The sequence below is a fragment of the Schistocerca piceifrons genome, chromosome X, assembly GCF_021461385.2.
Source record: "Schistocerca piceifrons isolate TAMUIC-IGC-003096 chromosome X, iqSchPice1.1, whole genome shotgun sequence".
Classification (NCBI taxonomy): domain Eukaryota; kingdom Metazoa; phylum Arthropoda; class Insecta; order Orthoptera; family Acrididae; genus Schistocerca; species Schistocerca piceifrons.
The window spans coordinates 62,814,785-62,831,792 of NC_060149.1; the positions used below are offsets into that span (position 1 = coordinate 62,814,785).

The window sequence follows — 17,008 nt, forward strand, 5'->3', positions numbered from 1 at the left end:
TATATACATCTGAAAGAAAAGACAGTGTTGATGATCCACAGCTATATGAAATACTTGGACATTAATTCGCAGATTACGAATGTCTTGACACCAGCCGTATTAGGTATAGATCTGCTACCCAATAGTGGCGTGTGAAAATTTGTGCCAAACAGGGACTTGAACCCGGATTTTCTGGTTTTCGCAAGCGGTCACCTTAACCACTTCGATCATTCGTGCAAGTTCCTCGGACTGACCCATGGATAGCTGGAACGGTTCAGGCGACCGCTCGCAATAAGCAGGAACCCCGAGTTCGAGTCCCGGTTCAGCACAAGTTTTCATATATATATATATATATATATGTGTGTGTGTGTGTGTGTGTGTGTGTGTGTGTGTGTGTGTCAAGAAATTCGCAGTCAGTTAATTAATTTTGAACAAATGAAGCAATAAACCAGCAAGGATTTTAATTTCAACACTAAGTTCACAAGTTCATCTCCGTCATTTGCTCTTAGAAAGTGTGGTGTGTTACAGGCCCTGACAACTAAGACTAACAAATATGAAATTAAATAAAAAAGGTAAATCAGAAAGTTCTTCTGATCAGAAAAATATCATTCCACACCTCACAGAAGGTCTCCTGTGCACCCTGCATTTCCTAGCACTCCTGGAAAAAGGATATCACAGGTCAATGGCACAGTCACAGCCTTGAGGGATGTTTCCAGAATTAATCCTTTGATCAGTGCACATTCTGCTGCAGATTGAAAGATTTATTTTACATATTATGTGATATTTATTTGCAACCCTCACATAATTTTTATGTTTTCTAAATTCTTTGGTTCCTTTTGTTTATAATTTTTCCCATTATCATTCTGTAATTGGATACTGACATTCTGTGACCAAGAAAGCTTTGCACGCATGGTCTCATGAAACCAAATACACAAATAAAATAAATAACTATATTTTGCTTATGAAATTATGCTCTCATGTAACTACTTATATGAGAGAGAGAGAGAGAGAGAGAGAGATTATTTTAGTGAATTGTTCTGAAAGTGACTGTATATCATCACCACCATCATCAGTCATCATCATCTTTGTGGGTTTGACATTCATACTTCTGGATAAAGTCCTCCATTAGACTTTTTAGCTATATACATCTGTGCTGCTGCTGCTCGCTAACCCACCTTCTGTTAAATGATGTTTCAACTTTTTCTTATCTCTAGCAATCCAACGAAGATCTTCAATGGCCCATCTGCCATGTGTTTACCTGAATAGATTCCCTGCACACTTCCATGTCATTTTGTTCGCTGATCCATTTGTTTGTGCTCACATCTTTCCTAATAATTCGTAACATGTACTTTTCTATTGGTTGTTAAGCAACCTTCATTTTTTAATGATCTTTGCATTACAATTATGTATATTAATACCACAAGTTAAACCTGAGAGTACACTCTAATTTTAAACTTTAGTTTTCAATTGCATACCAAGTTTACTTTTGAAAATCTTGTCAGTTAACCAAAACCATTCCAAACCATTTTCAGTTTTCTTTTTATGCTGCTCATCTTGTTTTTTGTCTTCAGCTGTCCTACTGATTCTGTGACTTCATTGTTAATTTGAAAATTTTGTTTTCTATGTGTTAATTATGCATTATTTTAGTCTTATTATAGGTGTAGGCTTACTTTCAAAATTGCTGTATCCAGTTCATCCTCTTGTTCATATTTTTCTACACTAGAAGCAAACAGTGCAATGTCATCAACAAAAGGTTGATCTGATATAGTCCATTAACACATATTTCTCCATCACTTTCACAGTTTAAAGATACGAAAATTTCCTGTAGGGCTGCAGGGAATAGTTTCATAGACATGATATCTCCTTGCCTGGCTCCTCCTTCATTTCATTCCTGAATTTCTCACTACCTGGATGAAGTGTAATGGAAGCAGTAGCATTGTTATATACAGGGTGTTTCACAGTTCCTATTACAGGCTTCTGGTGGTTGTAGAGGGGGCTTAGTAAATAAAGCTTTGCTAAGGAACGCACATCTGGAAATGTACCATTTGGATGTAAAATAAGTTTGAAGAGTGGTTCAAACTTCAGAGTCTGGTGCATCTGTCAAGAATCACACTCAACCCTCTTATTTATGAATGTACCAGGTTCTCACAGCCGTTGTTGTAGCTGGACGACAGCAGTATTTAATGTTATAATTATGACAGGGACTGATGTCAACATCTCCATCTCAGTTTGTGTGCATACCGTGAAGCAGGCCATTTGAAAGTGTCTGATTTTCAGACTTATTTGATACCCAAATAAATCTGTGAGTCCCAGGACAAGTGATATTAATACTCGTAGCCCATTTTGTGACTTTCCTCATGACGTTGTTTAGTATCTACTTCTTAAGCCAGCTTGTTCATTCCATGAATAGGATTAATGTTTTCCTACGCAGTTGTTAATAAATTTAACTATTTTTTTAAAAATCTGAGTTGAATGCCAAACAGCCATAATGAATATATTGTGCATTACAGAGAGAAATCTAAGAAATCTATAGTCTTGTCAGTTCCTTTGCTTGTGAAATAGAGTACTTACAGTGTGATTCCAGTTTTTGGGTCTTGTCTTCTTCTAGAGGCATCCTGTAAACAATATTGTGAGCTTCTTTTGTATTGCTTTGGCTCTAGCTTTAACAAAGTCTATTCAGACATGATCATCTCCAGGTAGCTTTCATACCTTCATATCTAGGATGGCTCAGTATACACACCATCTGACATTACTTCTGAAACATCATTATTTTTTAATTAAATATCTGTATTTCTTATACATTTCTTGAATTGTTTAAATATTTAAAGAAATCTTGGGATGCTTGTACTATTTTCTGCCTGTTATTAGCTACCATGTCATCTGTCATATTTACTGATGGAATGTGGCATCCACCTAACAAATGTTTCTGGTTTCTGTTCTTTTTACTCTTATTGTTATTAAGAAATAATTCAGGAGTAAAGGTAATAAGTCACCAAATAGTGCCCCCCCTCCCCCAACCCTACACACACACACACACACACACACACACACACACACACACACACACACACACACACACACACACTTGTTCAGTTACATTATGCCAACTGAATAAACAATGCTAAGACTGTGGTTTTGCCAGGGTTGTGTCAGATGGAGAGGGAAAGGACAGCAAAAAGGTTGGAGGAATGGAGAAGAATGGTTGATGGTTTGACAGAGGCCAATACTGATGAGTACGTACGTCGCACAATGACGATAACATGGGGGGTGGATTGGGAATGGGTGACATAACAGAGGAAAGGTGGACTCCCATACAGTCTGGCCACTCATGGACGGTGCATCTGCAGTGATGAGAATTCCTTTGTTCAGTATGCTTAAGATCTCACTAAGGCCTTCACAGACAGGCACTGTCTCCCAAACCTAGTCTGCAGACAGATTTTCCCTGCCATATCCTCACACACCCCTAATCCTCACATGACCCCCAAGAACCATTTTCAAAGAATCAAACATCTCAAACTGGAACAATTGAACCATGTTCCTCGCCAAGGCTCTGACTATCGTCTGCCCCGAAAAGAGGATCATTGTACACATAATCCCTCCCACCCCTTCTACAGCCGTATTCTGCCATCCACTCAATCTACACGGTATCCTAGTCCACCCTATACAACACTCACTTCCAGCCCTTTCCACATGGGTCATATCCCTCTGGAAGAACCAGACGCAAGATATGGCCCAGCACAACCTACTCTGTTCCGTCACAGGCTTACCCTATCCTATCAGGGGCAGAGCCACCTGTGAAAGCATTTGTGTCATATAACAGCTCTCTTGTAATTTCTGTACAGAATTTTATGTGGACATGACCACAAACCAATTGTCCACCTGAACAAATAGCCACCACCAAACTGTGGACAAGGCCAGAGTTGACAACCCAATGGCAGAACATGCAACTTAGCACAAAATGCTCTATTTTAATGGCTGCTTCACAAACTGTGCTATCTGTAGCCTTCCTTCCAGCATCAGCTCTTCTGAACTACATTGATGGGAGATATCCTTACAGGGCATCCTATGTTCCTATAATCCTCCTGGCCTCAATCTCCAGTAACACTTTATCACACACCCACCTCCACCTTGCCTCAAGACACTAATTTCATTTATCTTGCACCCACAGATCCTTCTCAATGGTTTCTCTTCCTCTGTTCTGTCAGTCCCATCCAATCCACTCTCTTGTGTCATCTTCATTTTGCACTTCATGAACTTACTGGTGCAGGTGCCTGTGTGTCAAATTCCTATTTCATGCACATGCTGCCTGCCCTTCCTGCATTCCTATCCTGTACATCTGGCGCCTCCTTCTGAGCCATCAGCCACCCTTCCCTAATCCTCTCTCCTGCTCCCTGCTTCCTTTTTCCTCAAACCCACGACACCTGACACAACAGCCCAACAAAATGAGATAGAGTCATACCAAATTTTCATTGCATCTTCTTCCCACACCTTCTTGAAGACACTTCTTCAGTTTTATTTAATACAGCATGTTGTATAATGTTCCTATTATTATATGCTTGATATTCTCATCCATTCTTTAATAGCTGTGTTTTACCATTTGAGATTTTCCTTTCTAACTTTGGTTTCTGCCGCTTTTTCTGTCTGCATAAATACCTATACTGAATAACTGCTATATGCATCTAAACCTTTACATACTTCTTTTTTTTATGATACTGAACTTGTCACTTAATATAGCCTGGTATCCCTCCTGAAATTTTAGTACATTCTCATAATATATATTTTTGAGTTCCTGTATGAGTGTGTTTCTTTCTTTTTTTTTTATCTACTTTTATTCTGGACTTATGAGTTTATCACTTGCAATCTGAAAGTGGCATAGAACTGCTACATCCTATACAATTTCTTTCTTCTTGGGTAACATATTGTCAATTCAGTGTCAACTTGGGTAATTGATGATATCAAATCTGAATTTTTCCAATGAGAAATTCTTCTTTAATTTTTGCCCTAATTTCACATGATTTTATATATTATAGTGATAAATGACTGGTAGTGTGTTTTCTAAGGTTACTGTGAGATTTTAATAGGCACAATAAATATCCTGCAGCTTTAACTTTCATTGCAGGGTACACATATGTAGTTTTAGGTATTTTGTTGCATTATGGAGTTTTGGCACACAGTTTTGTTGTTGGAAATTATTTACCTACCATTCTTCTCCCCTTGCCAATGAAATGATGGAAATTTTCATCCCCTTCTAGAATTAGCCATAGCTGCTTTTGAGTTGATCACACATTAATAACTTCAGTTACAGAGGCAGATTCATTGACCTCCGACTCACACACTGCTTTAATTTATTTCCAAAATTAGTGTTTTCTGTAGTGATAGCTCATATTTGTGGCCTAATCGATAACATCCCTAAAGATCTTACAACCTTTCTTGCTCGTGTGGCTTCATTGTAGTAAAAGTTTGAGTACATGTCTAACTTGTATTTGTGTTGTTCTGGCTTTCCCAAATGTTGCTATCTTTCACCAGTGCAGCTGCACTTTTTGTTTCTTTGAAAGTAGCTCCCCATTAAAATATGAAAAATCAACCAAAAAATTGTATGTTTACACCATGTAAACAAGTGTAAATTTTATGTGTACACCATGAAAGCCAGTGTATATTAAATGAAAACCTCTGACACTAATGAAACAAAGTACTTTTACAAGGAAACTAACATGTCTCCATCAGTCACTGAATGTGGACTGCTTCTCTCAGTTTTGTTGAAGTTATGATTGTACTGGAGAGAATTAAACAAGACTGAAGTGTTAATAGAGATAAATAAAGACATCTACTGTTCAAGGCTGCTGGTCCTGAATGTTTAAGGTTTGTCACTAATAGCCTTTTAACATTACGACATAAAACTGAAATTTATCTTTCAGAATACAGAGTGGTAATTGACCTACAGATAAAATTGTGTTGTCAACCTTGAAGTAATTTCTTTTCTCATGTATTTACAGAATGACTGCAGGGTTACTTTAAAACCACTAGATGTTATTAACAACCACCACAATTAGAGAGTGACTGTATCCTGAGTGTACAACAAGAATTCTTTCTGTAGTTATTCATTATGCCTTTGACTTAAATTACTGACTTATGGGCTCGTTCACCATTTTTTCTATTGTATTGCACAGTTCATGTTTCAGTGTAAATGTCTATCATTGTTAATGCCTGTATCTCATGAAATAGCAACCCACTGGTAACACATTTCACAGAGTGCTTATCAGCTGAGGAAAAACCTGTGAAAATGTTATATGTAATATGCAGCTGCTTACGTGCAAGTGAAATGGGTGACTGATAGAAATAAAGTTAAATGGAAAAAGCGGAAGTTGTCCAGTATAGCCGGCCACTGTAGCCGAGTGGTTCTAGGCACTTCAGTCCGGAACCACGCTGCCACTACAGTCGCAGGTTCAGCACCTGGCACCCCTGTTGTTCCATATCTGTTGTTCCCCAGATCCACCTTGGACTCTACGCAAATGTGTGTGCCCACATCAAGGCATCCACACAGAATGGTGTGGCTGTATCTGCTTTGTGCTTTAGGGGTAGTTATAGGTCCAGAGGCATCTGGTGAGAGTGCTGATGAAGAAGTTCCACTCTATTTTGATCCTGACAGATATGTACCTGTAAGAATCTAGGAAGGAGTTTGTCACTGGAGCCAAGTTATCAGACCACAAAGCTTTCTGAATTTGCACCTTAAAAGTGCATGTGGACTGTTCTGCCAGCCTATTTGAGGCAGGAGGGAAACGTGGTATGCTTAGACATATAGTAACACTGCCAGTGCAAAACCTTTTGAAGTCACCTGCATTGCGAGGATCCCACCATGACTGCTATTGTTGTCAGCTAGAGGCAGACAGCATCCAGGAAGTGGGAGGAGGAGTCCATGATGGTTAACCTTATAGACCCCAGAAAAGTGCTTACAAAACTCGCATGAACTTGGTCCTATGGCTATGTTGGTGCAGGTGAGAATGACCTGAGTGAGGCTTGTTCATGTGCCCGGCAAATGGTATGCTGTCACACCACCCATGTCACATTGTCATCCATATAAGGCCAGTAGACATAGCGACATGCTGATTGCCTCATCCTAAAAATCCCCCAGTGGGATTGATGAATGAGCTGAAACACCCAGTGCCACAGAGACGATGGTACCACTGCATGGCACTGTTTTTCATCTTCTGTAATGAGTGTAACACCTTGCTGAACCTGAAGTTGTTGCTGCCCATGAAAAAAAAACAATGAAATATGGTGGATTTGCACTGGAGAGCTAGGGAGGCCAACCTGATCAGACATACTGCAGGATTCATAGCAATGTCCCAGGAATTTATAGAGAAGTCATCGAGCTATTGCTCTAGATGACTGTCTACCTGTAAACAAACTATTTCCCAGCAAGTCTTTAATGAATTTAGGCACAGGCATATTCTGAATAGCCAGTACATATTTTGCAGTAGACCAAAGACTGAGGATATAATCTAAATAAGGGACAGATGGTTCGAAGAAGGTACATCTGGAAAAGTTACACTTCAGGCCTTTCTGTACAAAGGCCACAAAAACCAGATGTAGGCTGTGCAAAGGTTGTCTGCTGTACAGCCAGTAACCAGAATATCATCAAGGTAATTTATGCAAAAGATAAATGAAAACAATTATCTGTATCAGTCATTTTTATTTTCTCTCATAATGCTTTTCAGGGGTTTACATCCTCATCTTCAGGTGGCTCAGTGGATCACAAAATGTTTTTGTTCACTGGATATAGCAAGTTGTCTGCCTGAACATAATTTCAATAAAAATAAGGTAGAAATTGTTATCATAATATGGCACTGGAATTATAAATTTTAAATGTTGTAAACAGTTGCAGTTTCTGAACCACAGTCCAACATGAGTGACAAGGTAATTCACACAATGTAATTCTTGCAATAGTCTTTTCAAGAAACCTTTGGAATGTATCGGGGGCATTAGCCATGCTGAAAGGTAGCCTGTTATATAGATATAGTCCAAATGCCGTGTTCATGATTGAACTCTTCTGTGGGTGTTCATCAAGAGGCAACTGAAAATATGGCTCTGCAAGATCTGTTTTAGAGAATAATTTACCTCCTGGAATTTACTTAAGTCTCCACACACCAAAGAGAGCCCCCATTTTCTCTGACTGTCACTGATGGCAAAGCCCACACCCTGTGGGAAACAGGGGATAAAACTTGTTGTTCTTTAGTTAATATTTTTAAATCTTAACCTAATCCTTAATGGTAAATGGAATTGAGTGAGCTTTACAAAATCTGAGGCTTACTGTCAGCTTTAAGACAATGAGTGCCTGAAAGTCGACTGATTTCCCTAAACCAAGTTCAAACAGTGGCACAAATTACATACAAAGCATTTTAATGGAAACACACAGTACTGACAAGCTGAAGGAGTATACAGCCGAATATAATGAAACTCCAAAAGAGTAATATGTGTCAAGGTCAAATACATTCTTGACTGACAGATTTGTCACAGTCAAAAATTACTAGTCTGCAACACCTGATTATAGGTGACCATCAGTTGCACACAACCAAGTGGAACCTCACATTGAGCTTAAACTCCTAACTTTGACTGCACTTCTTTTAGTGAGGGAGTGCCTACACTAAAATATGTGTATTAGTTCATAACTGAGAATGATTCACTGCTACCAAAAGGAAAAGTCATCAGAATGTCTTGCAGTGTTGCCTGTAACAAAATTTTACACCTTGCCAGTACTTGACCACTATCTGAAATATCAATAATTTGCATCAGAAGGGGCAGGTACCCGGTGCTTGTTGAACTGTGATGTACTTCAACAGTGTGACCTTTATGTAAAGGTACAACATACATATTTTGGAAAAATGCTCAGACAATAAAGAGAATATGTTAGAGAATTGCTCCACTGATGCTTGGAACAACAGGGTTAATTTTTGAACCAAGGAATATAACTCAGTAATAGCAGACAGCAAAAAGGCCCATTGGCAATCCAGGAATTTAACCTTGCATGCCTGAAAATACAATGCAAGCCATATTTGATATACAACAGCTGTTCAAAAAGTATCCAACTTTTATTTATAAAATCAATCTTTATTCAGATACCATTGTTTGATGCCAATCACCTTCAGGGTAGTCCCCTTCAGCCTCTACACACCTCTCCCAATGCTGCTGCCACTGCTGGAAGCATCAATGGATAGCCTAATTTGATATGGTGTGTAGCTACCCCATTGAATTCTGCATAATGTCTCCCTTGTTCTGAAGTCTGGTCCCTTTCAGAGTCTTTTCAGTTTAGAGAAAAGCCAGAAGAGACTTAGTGCTAGGTCAGAGGAATACAGAGGGTGACAAACCACATCCAATTTGTGTTTGGCAAACAACTCAGGATCAATTGAGAATGTTGAATTGGTGTGTTATCATTATGAAGGTGCCAACTGCTCGCTGCCCACAAATCCGGCCATTTGCATCTCACTGCTCCACAAAGGCAACACAGACCCTCTTGGTGGTACTCCTTCTACACATTAGTACCTTCTGGGGCATACTTGTGATGGACCATGACACTGTAGTAAAAAAAGATGGTCAGCAGGACTTCCACATTGCTGCGGACCTGCCTTGTTATTTTGGGTGTTGGGGATGAGGAATGCTTCCATTGCCATGACTGGAACTTTGTTTCTCGGTTGTACCCAGAAACCCAGGACTCATGGCCAGTGATCACTGTGTTAAGAAACTTGGGATTACTGTTCATCCTGCGTTTCCTGCACAATCTTCAAATGAATTTGCTTCGCTCAATTGTTAGCAACTGTGGCACAAATTTTGCTGAGATTCTCGTGAGGTCCAAATGTTTCCTTAAAATGGTATGAATGAATCCTATACTAATTTTAATCTTGTCTGCAAGTTCTCCAATTGTGATTCATTTACCCTGCATCACCAGGCTCTTACATGACCAAAAACAATCTCATTTGCAGATATTGAAGGCCTGCATGAACATACTTCACTCTTCACTGATGAGTGCTCATCTTTGAAGCAGTTGTACTACTCATTTATCTATGTGATACCCATTACTTCATCCCCAAACACTTGTCAAATCTTGCAGATTGTTTCAACTTGAGAATTGCCAAGCGTAAAACAAAATTTGATGCAATAACGTTGTTTCACTTTTTCTATCATTTTGCCCACAACACAAAATCCAATGACTATGATTTATGCATGTTCATATGTAAATGGGCAACAAGCAACTGGTTGTTTCCACGGCTGTGAAAACAGTAAGACATGTGCACTATATATGCCTACAAACATAGTGAATGTGCATGGCCTAATACCATTCTTGGTTTCTACCATCAAAAATAAGGTCAGATACTTTTTGAACAGTGCTTGTGCTTCCCAGCTAATTGCTTGTTTATTTATCGATTCATTCATCCATCCATCCAATAAATCTTTCCATATTTTGGGACACAGAACAAACATGAGACAAAACATTAACACAACACAATAAAAATACACCACTATTTCAGTAGATACATAAATTTTAGCTTTATCCACAAAAGAGCTTGCACTATTTGGAGTAATTGCACTGTCTTGTGTCAAGTCTCCTGTACCTCAAATGTTCTAAGAATTCTGCTACTGAATAGAAGAAATGATCTAATAAGAATGTCCTTAGGGCTTTACAAAAGAGTGTGGATGATGATAAGATTTTTACCTTATGTGGAAGACTTGGAAATTTGTATACCACTGTTTATTGTGAAAGTTTTGTACCCTGATTTCCTTACTGACTGGACATTAAATTTTTCCTTTTGTGTTGTATCATGCTCATGGATATTAAAAGTTTCATTTTTTTTTTTTTTCAAATTCATTGTAACATACGTACAGATTTCTAGTATGTACATACAGAGAAATGGAAGGATCTATGACTTTTAAAGAGGGGTTTGCAAGAACCTGTCTGTCAGGCATGTTGCATTGCTCTTATAGTTCTTTGTTAGGTTAAGAAAATGAGTGAACTAGGTGCTGTATTACCCAGGATATAATTCCATACAATGCGATGCTGTGAAATCGAGCAAAGAAGGTAGTTTCGACAGTGCTAGAACTTACTTCACCAGAGAGTAATCATAGATTATAACATTTTTATTCAATGTTCCATTTATTTTGTTTGTATGTGCACGCCATTTGAACTTATTTTGAAGCTAAATGCCTAAATGGTTTTTATAGAGAAGATGAAATTTTTTTGAAAGTTTATCATCACAATGGTGTTGCATGCATCACCTTTTCGACAGAAATTTATGAATGTTGATTTCTCAGTGGTTGTCAGTAGTTTATTCCCCTCAAATCATCTGTTTAGCTGTGCTGTAGTTTTATTTATAGCTGCTTGTAGCTGACTTGGGGTATTTCCTATAATAAGTTTGTTTGTGACTCAATATTTGGGTATAAATTGTTTATATACAGGAGAAAGAGGATTGGGCCAAGAAGGGATCCCTGGGGGACTCTATTCTTCTTCTTCTTCTTCTTTTTTTTTAAAAAAAAGAATAATTTCACTGAAGAGCCTAATATCGTGTAGGGCCCCTGCGAGCATGCGGAAGTGCCACAACATTATGTGGCATGGACACAACTAATGTCTGTAGTAGTGCAGGAAGGAATTGACACCATGAATCTTGCAGGTCTGTCCATAAATCCATAAGGATATGAGGGGTTGGAGATCTCTTTTGAACAGCATGTTTCAAGGCATCCTAGATATGCTCAATAATGTTCATGCCTAGTGAGTTTGGTGGCCAACGGAAGTGTTTAAACTCAGAAGAAGGTTCTTGGACCCACTCTGTAGCAATTCTAGACATGTGGGTTGTTGCATTGTCCTGCTGGAATTGCCCAAGTCCGACAGAAAGCACAATGGACATGAATGGATGCAGTTGACGAGACAGGATGCTTACATACGTGTCACCTGTCAGAGTCGTATCTACACACATCATTGGTCCCATATCACTCCAACTGCACATGCCCCACACCATTAAAGAGCCTCCACCAGCTTGAACAGTCCTCTGTTGACATGCAGGGTCCATGGATTCATGAGGTTGTCTCCATACCTGTACACGTCCATCCGCTCGATTCAATTTGGAATGAGACTCGTCCAACCAGGCAATGTGTTTCCAGTCATTAACAGTCCAATGTCAGTGATGACTGGCCCAGGCAAGGTGTAAAGCTTTGTGTCATGCAGTCATCAATGGTACTTGAGTGGGCCTTTGGCTCCAAAAGGCAATATCGATGATGTTTCGTTGAATGGTTCGCACACTGACACTTGTTGATGGCCCAGCATTGAAATCTACAGCAATTTGCAGAAGAGTTGCACTTCTGTCACGTTGAACAATTCTCTTCAGTCATCATTGGTCCTGTTCTTGCAGAATCTTTCTCCGGCCACAGCGATGTCGGAGGTTTGATGTTTTATTGGATTCCTGATATCCACAGTACACTTGTGAAATGGTTGTATGGCAAAATCCCCGTTTTCACTACCTCAGAGATGCTGTGTCCCATTGCTCATGTGCCAACTATAACACCATGTTCAAACTCACTTAAATCTTGATAACTTGCCATTGCAGTAACCTGTCTAACAACTGTGCCAGACACTTGTTGTCTTATATAGGCACTGCCGACCTCAGTGCCAGGTTCTTCCTTTTTATATACACTATGTGATCAAAAGTATTCAGACACCTGGCTGAAAATGACTTACAAGTTTGTGGCACCCTCCCATCGGTAATGCTGGAACTCAATATGTTGTTGGCCCACCCTTACCCTTGATGACAGCTTCCACTCTCGCAGGCATATGTTCAGTGAAGTGCTGGAAGGTTTCTTGGGGAATGGTGGTCCATTCTTCACAGAGTCCTGCACTGAGGAGAGGTATAGATGTCAGTCAGTGAGGCCTGGCATGAAGTCGGCTTTCCAAAACATCCCAGAGGTGTTCTATAGGATTCAGGGCAGGACTCTGTGCAGGCCAGTCCATGACAGGGATGTTACTGTCGTGTAACCACTCCACCATAGACCGTGCATTATGAACAGGTGCTCGATCATGTTGAAAGATGCAATTGCCATCCTGAAATTGCTCTTCAACAGTGGGAAGTGGGAATCAAGAAGGTGCTTAAAAATTCAATGTAGGCCTGTGCTGTGATAGTGCCATGCAAAACAACAAGGGGTGCCAGAGCCCTCCATGAAAAACACGACCACACCATAACACCACCGCCTCCGAATTTTACTGTTGGCACTACACAAACTGGCAGATTACGTTCACCATGCATTCGCCATACCCATACCCTGCCATCAGATCGTCACATTCTGTACCTGATTCGTCACTCCACACAATGTTTTTCCACTGCTGAGTTGTCCAATGTTTACGCTCTTTACACCAAGTGAGGTGTCGTTTGGCATTTACCGGCAAGCATTAAAAATGCATGTTCTTGGGTGTGTTTGGATACTTTTGATCACATAGTATATCTCTGTGTTTGAATATGCATGCCTATACCAGCTTCTTTGGTGTTTCAGTGTAATTTCCTATAGTTCATGTTTTATTTGTATTTTCTGTTTCCTGTTTGTCAAGCAGGTCACAAAAACTGACAATGGCTGGGAGAGCAGTGTGCTGATCACATGCCCCTCTATATCCACATCCGGTGATGCCTAAGGGCTGAGGATAATATGGTGGCTGGTCAGTACTGTTGGGCCTTCAAGGTCTGTTTGGACAGTGTTTGTTTGTTTGTTTGTCAAGTATGATGTGAACCATTTTAGCACAGTGCCTCCAATGCCATATACTTGGAGCTTGTCCAGCAATATGTTGTGGTCCACTATGGGAAAGGCTTTATTAAGTCTAAAAAGATGCCTGTGTTTGATTTTTGTGCATTGTTTGAAGGGAATTGTGTATAAAATAATAGATAGCACTAGTTGTTGTTTATTTTCCTGAATCCATGCTGAGTATCATTGAGAATTTTGGTTTTCTCAAAAAATTTCATTAACCTATTATACATTACTTTTTCTATGATTTCACTAAAGCATGATAATGAGGCCATTATTACATAGTTTTCTGTATTTGATTTGTCTCCTTTCTTGTAAACAGGGACCAATTTTGCAATTTTTAAACAGCCTGGGATTGTCCCTGACAGAAAATATGTATTGGCTATATCTGCATGAGGCAGTGAAGTGTTTCTAACATATTGCTTTATGATGCAGTCAGGAATACCATTAATTCCTGATGACATTTTCTTAAGAGTTAACGCAACATGGATGATCTCATCTGGAGAGGAACATGACTGCACTTTGTTTTTCTCTTTCTTTCTAGTATGTGTTTTGTCACTGACTATTAAATTATTTGTGATATCTGCATTGTAACACCTGAAATTTTTTTCGATGTGTTGCAGATCAGCTACACTCTTGTTCTCATGGTTCAGAGTGAGATTTTCCATTTTAGGGGAAACTTAATTTGTTTCCTTCTTTATTATTTTCCATAGTGCTTGGCTTTTATTTGCTGATTGTTATTAACTTATCATTGGTCAGTTTTTTGCCTCACTTATCAATTTTATGTAGATTTGAATGTATTTCTGAATATAGCTGTTCAGCAGTGGAGGGTATGTTACTGTTTTTCCTATATCTGAGTATTTGTCTTTTCCTCACATTTGAGGTTCTGATACCTGTTGTTATACGTCTCTTTGCTTTTGAAGTTGTGACTCTTATTACTTGTGTTTTGAAAGGGAATGATTTTAAAGCAATCACTGAAGATGATAGAGAATTTCTCGAACCTGTTGTTGTTTTCGAGAGCAATCCGTCATTTGCAGCACTTATCACTTTGTTAACACATGATCATGGAGATTGGTCATATCGGTGTGGAATAGTCATTTGTAAAATTTCTTCCTGCCTTTCTCCTGATAATAGGGAATTGAATGTTCCTGTATTATGTGTATTGAAACTTCTTACTGTTACAGTTCCTTTGTAGTTCTGGGAAGGCAGCAAGTTGCTTTCGAAGGTAACAGCTTGAGCTTATACATTTTGCAGTATAGTTTGTATTCACGAATATCTGATGCAGGGCAGTGGCAGTAGTTTTTATGATTCTCGTTTGGATTGTTTTAAGTTGAAAGTATCTCTGACATTGAGTAGTAGCTCTTTCTTTTGCTGGTTCCAAGAAAATCAGTGTTGAAGTCCCCTGACAGCACTATTGATTTCTTGTAGATATGAAGCCTGTTTAGTACACATTCAAGCTTATTTAGTAATGACCAAAAATTTCCATTTGGGAGCAATATATGCAGGCTAAAACTGTATTTGCCTCATTGACTTCAATAAGTGCCAGCTGAAAATCCTTTTCCACGCTGAGATGCTGAAACTTATTAATAGATTTATATTTTAAACCTAGCTTTATGAAAATTACAGTACCTCCATTTTTATAACTGTTTCTACAGAAATAATTTGTATTATGTACTGCAGTGTAGAAAAGGAGACAATTTGGTCAACATTTAGCCAGTGCCCTATAGTGCACAAAACACTGATAGAGTGGACTTCCGTATTTAGTAAAATCTCTAAATCTAAAATTTTGTTTGTTGTTGACTGAATGTTTTGATGACAAACAGAAAGACCTTTGCTACTGCAATTTATTTGATTACCAGTACTGATTTTTACATTAACATTAAGTTCCCTAAGGGCATTTTTATTAACCCACTAACCTCATTCTTGCTTGGTAAGGATTTTTCCATAAAAAAATCATGTGTGTGGGAGCCTGAAGTCTTTTTCTGAGTTGTTGGAGTCCAAATCTTTTCTTACAATCAACTGTGGATCACTTGTGCATAAGAGGGAGATGATTGATGTTTTGGTGAATGGAGACGATGTGAAGATGGATCTGTTTTCTTTGATACTATATGTCTTATCTCTGATTTCTTGACAATACATCTGCTTATTTTTTCCACCACAAGCTAATTCTCTAGCCCATTTAAGTGTAGTCCATGTGTAGTGTGGAATCTATGTCCTGTAGCACTGAGATCAACAGCTTCTATGTTTTCATACTGTGTGCATACTTTCGAAAGCAATCCATCGTTTGCAGCACTCATTTCTTTGTTAACACATGATCATGGAGATTGGTCATATTGGTGTGGAATGGTCATTAATTGGACATTTGTGTGACAAAGTGTCCTAAACATTTTTTTTTTTTAGTTTGGCACTGGCTTAGAAGTTTCATGTTTCATTTTTAAATACATCATTTGCTCCTTCAAACAGCACAACAAAGTCATTATCAGTTAAATTGCTGATGTCAGGCAAGTGGATGAGTTTTCCAGTTTCAGACGTGGGAGCACCAGGCTTAAAAATGCTGTTGCTTTTCTAACTATTGTCTCATTGATCCAAGTAGCAATAATACGACCAAGACTGTGTGCAAGAAAAAATAAACTTTCTGTTTCTTTTTCGTATTCTAACATGCTGGGGCTGTACAATGTTATGATTTTCACTTTGAATCTTCATTAAAAATTGGAGAATTGCATTTTTGTATGTCTTTTTGTGTCATTTTTGAAGCTTAATAAGTTTTGTAGTACTGGTTAAGACCTCCTGTTTTCTTTTTCCTCATTGCTGTATGTCTGACTTGTTGGTCTTATTGGAGCTACTTTCAAGATTAGTAATGGTAAGGTTCATCTTGTCTGTTGAAATTACACTACAGTTTGTTGTGCTTTCCTGGTGAATAGTGTGCATTTTGGATGGTTGCAACTTTTTGTATTTATCTTTACACATTTCTGCATCTTTAGTTAGCACAGAAATGATTTCTTCTTTGCTTCTTTCTTGTAGGTTTAATTTTGGGATGCAAAACTTCGAACACAGCCACATTTTTCCTTTGTGTCTGCTATTGTTCAGCTACTGTGAAACACTGTTTTACATTTTACATGCAATTCCTTTGATAGTTGACATTTTGCAGTAACATTCATTTGTGTCTCTCCATACTTTGAACATTTTCTGTAGATGACATTGGGGGTATACTTTTGCACACTCTGACTCTCTTATCTGTCTTATATTTTTCAGTCAGTTCAGT

At 38.7% G+C, this 17,008-nt stretch overlaps 1 protein-coding gene across 5 annotated transcripts in view; it reads left to right on the forward strand.

Annotated features, from left to right (window-relative positions):
- Nucleotides 1-17,008, forward strand: part of LOC124723040 (coiled-coil domain-containing protein 177) — a 291,118-nt gene that overhangs the window by 98,297 nt on the left and 175,813 nt on the right. The window lies entirely within an intron of this gene.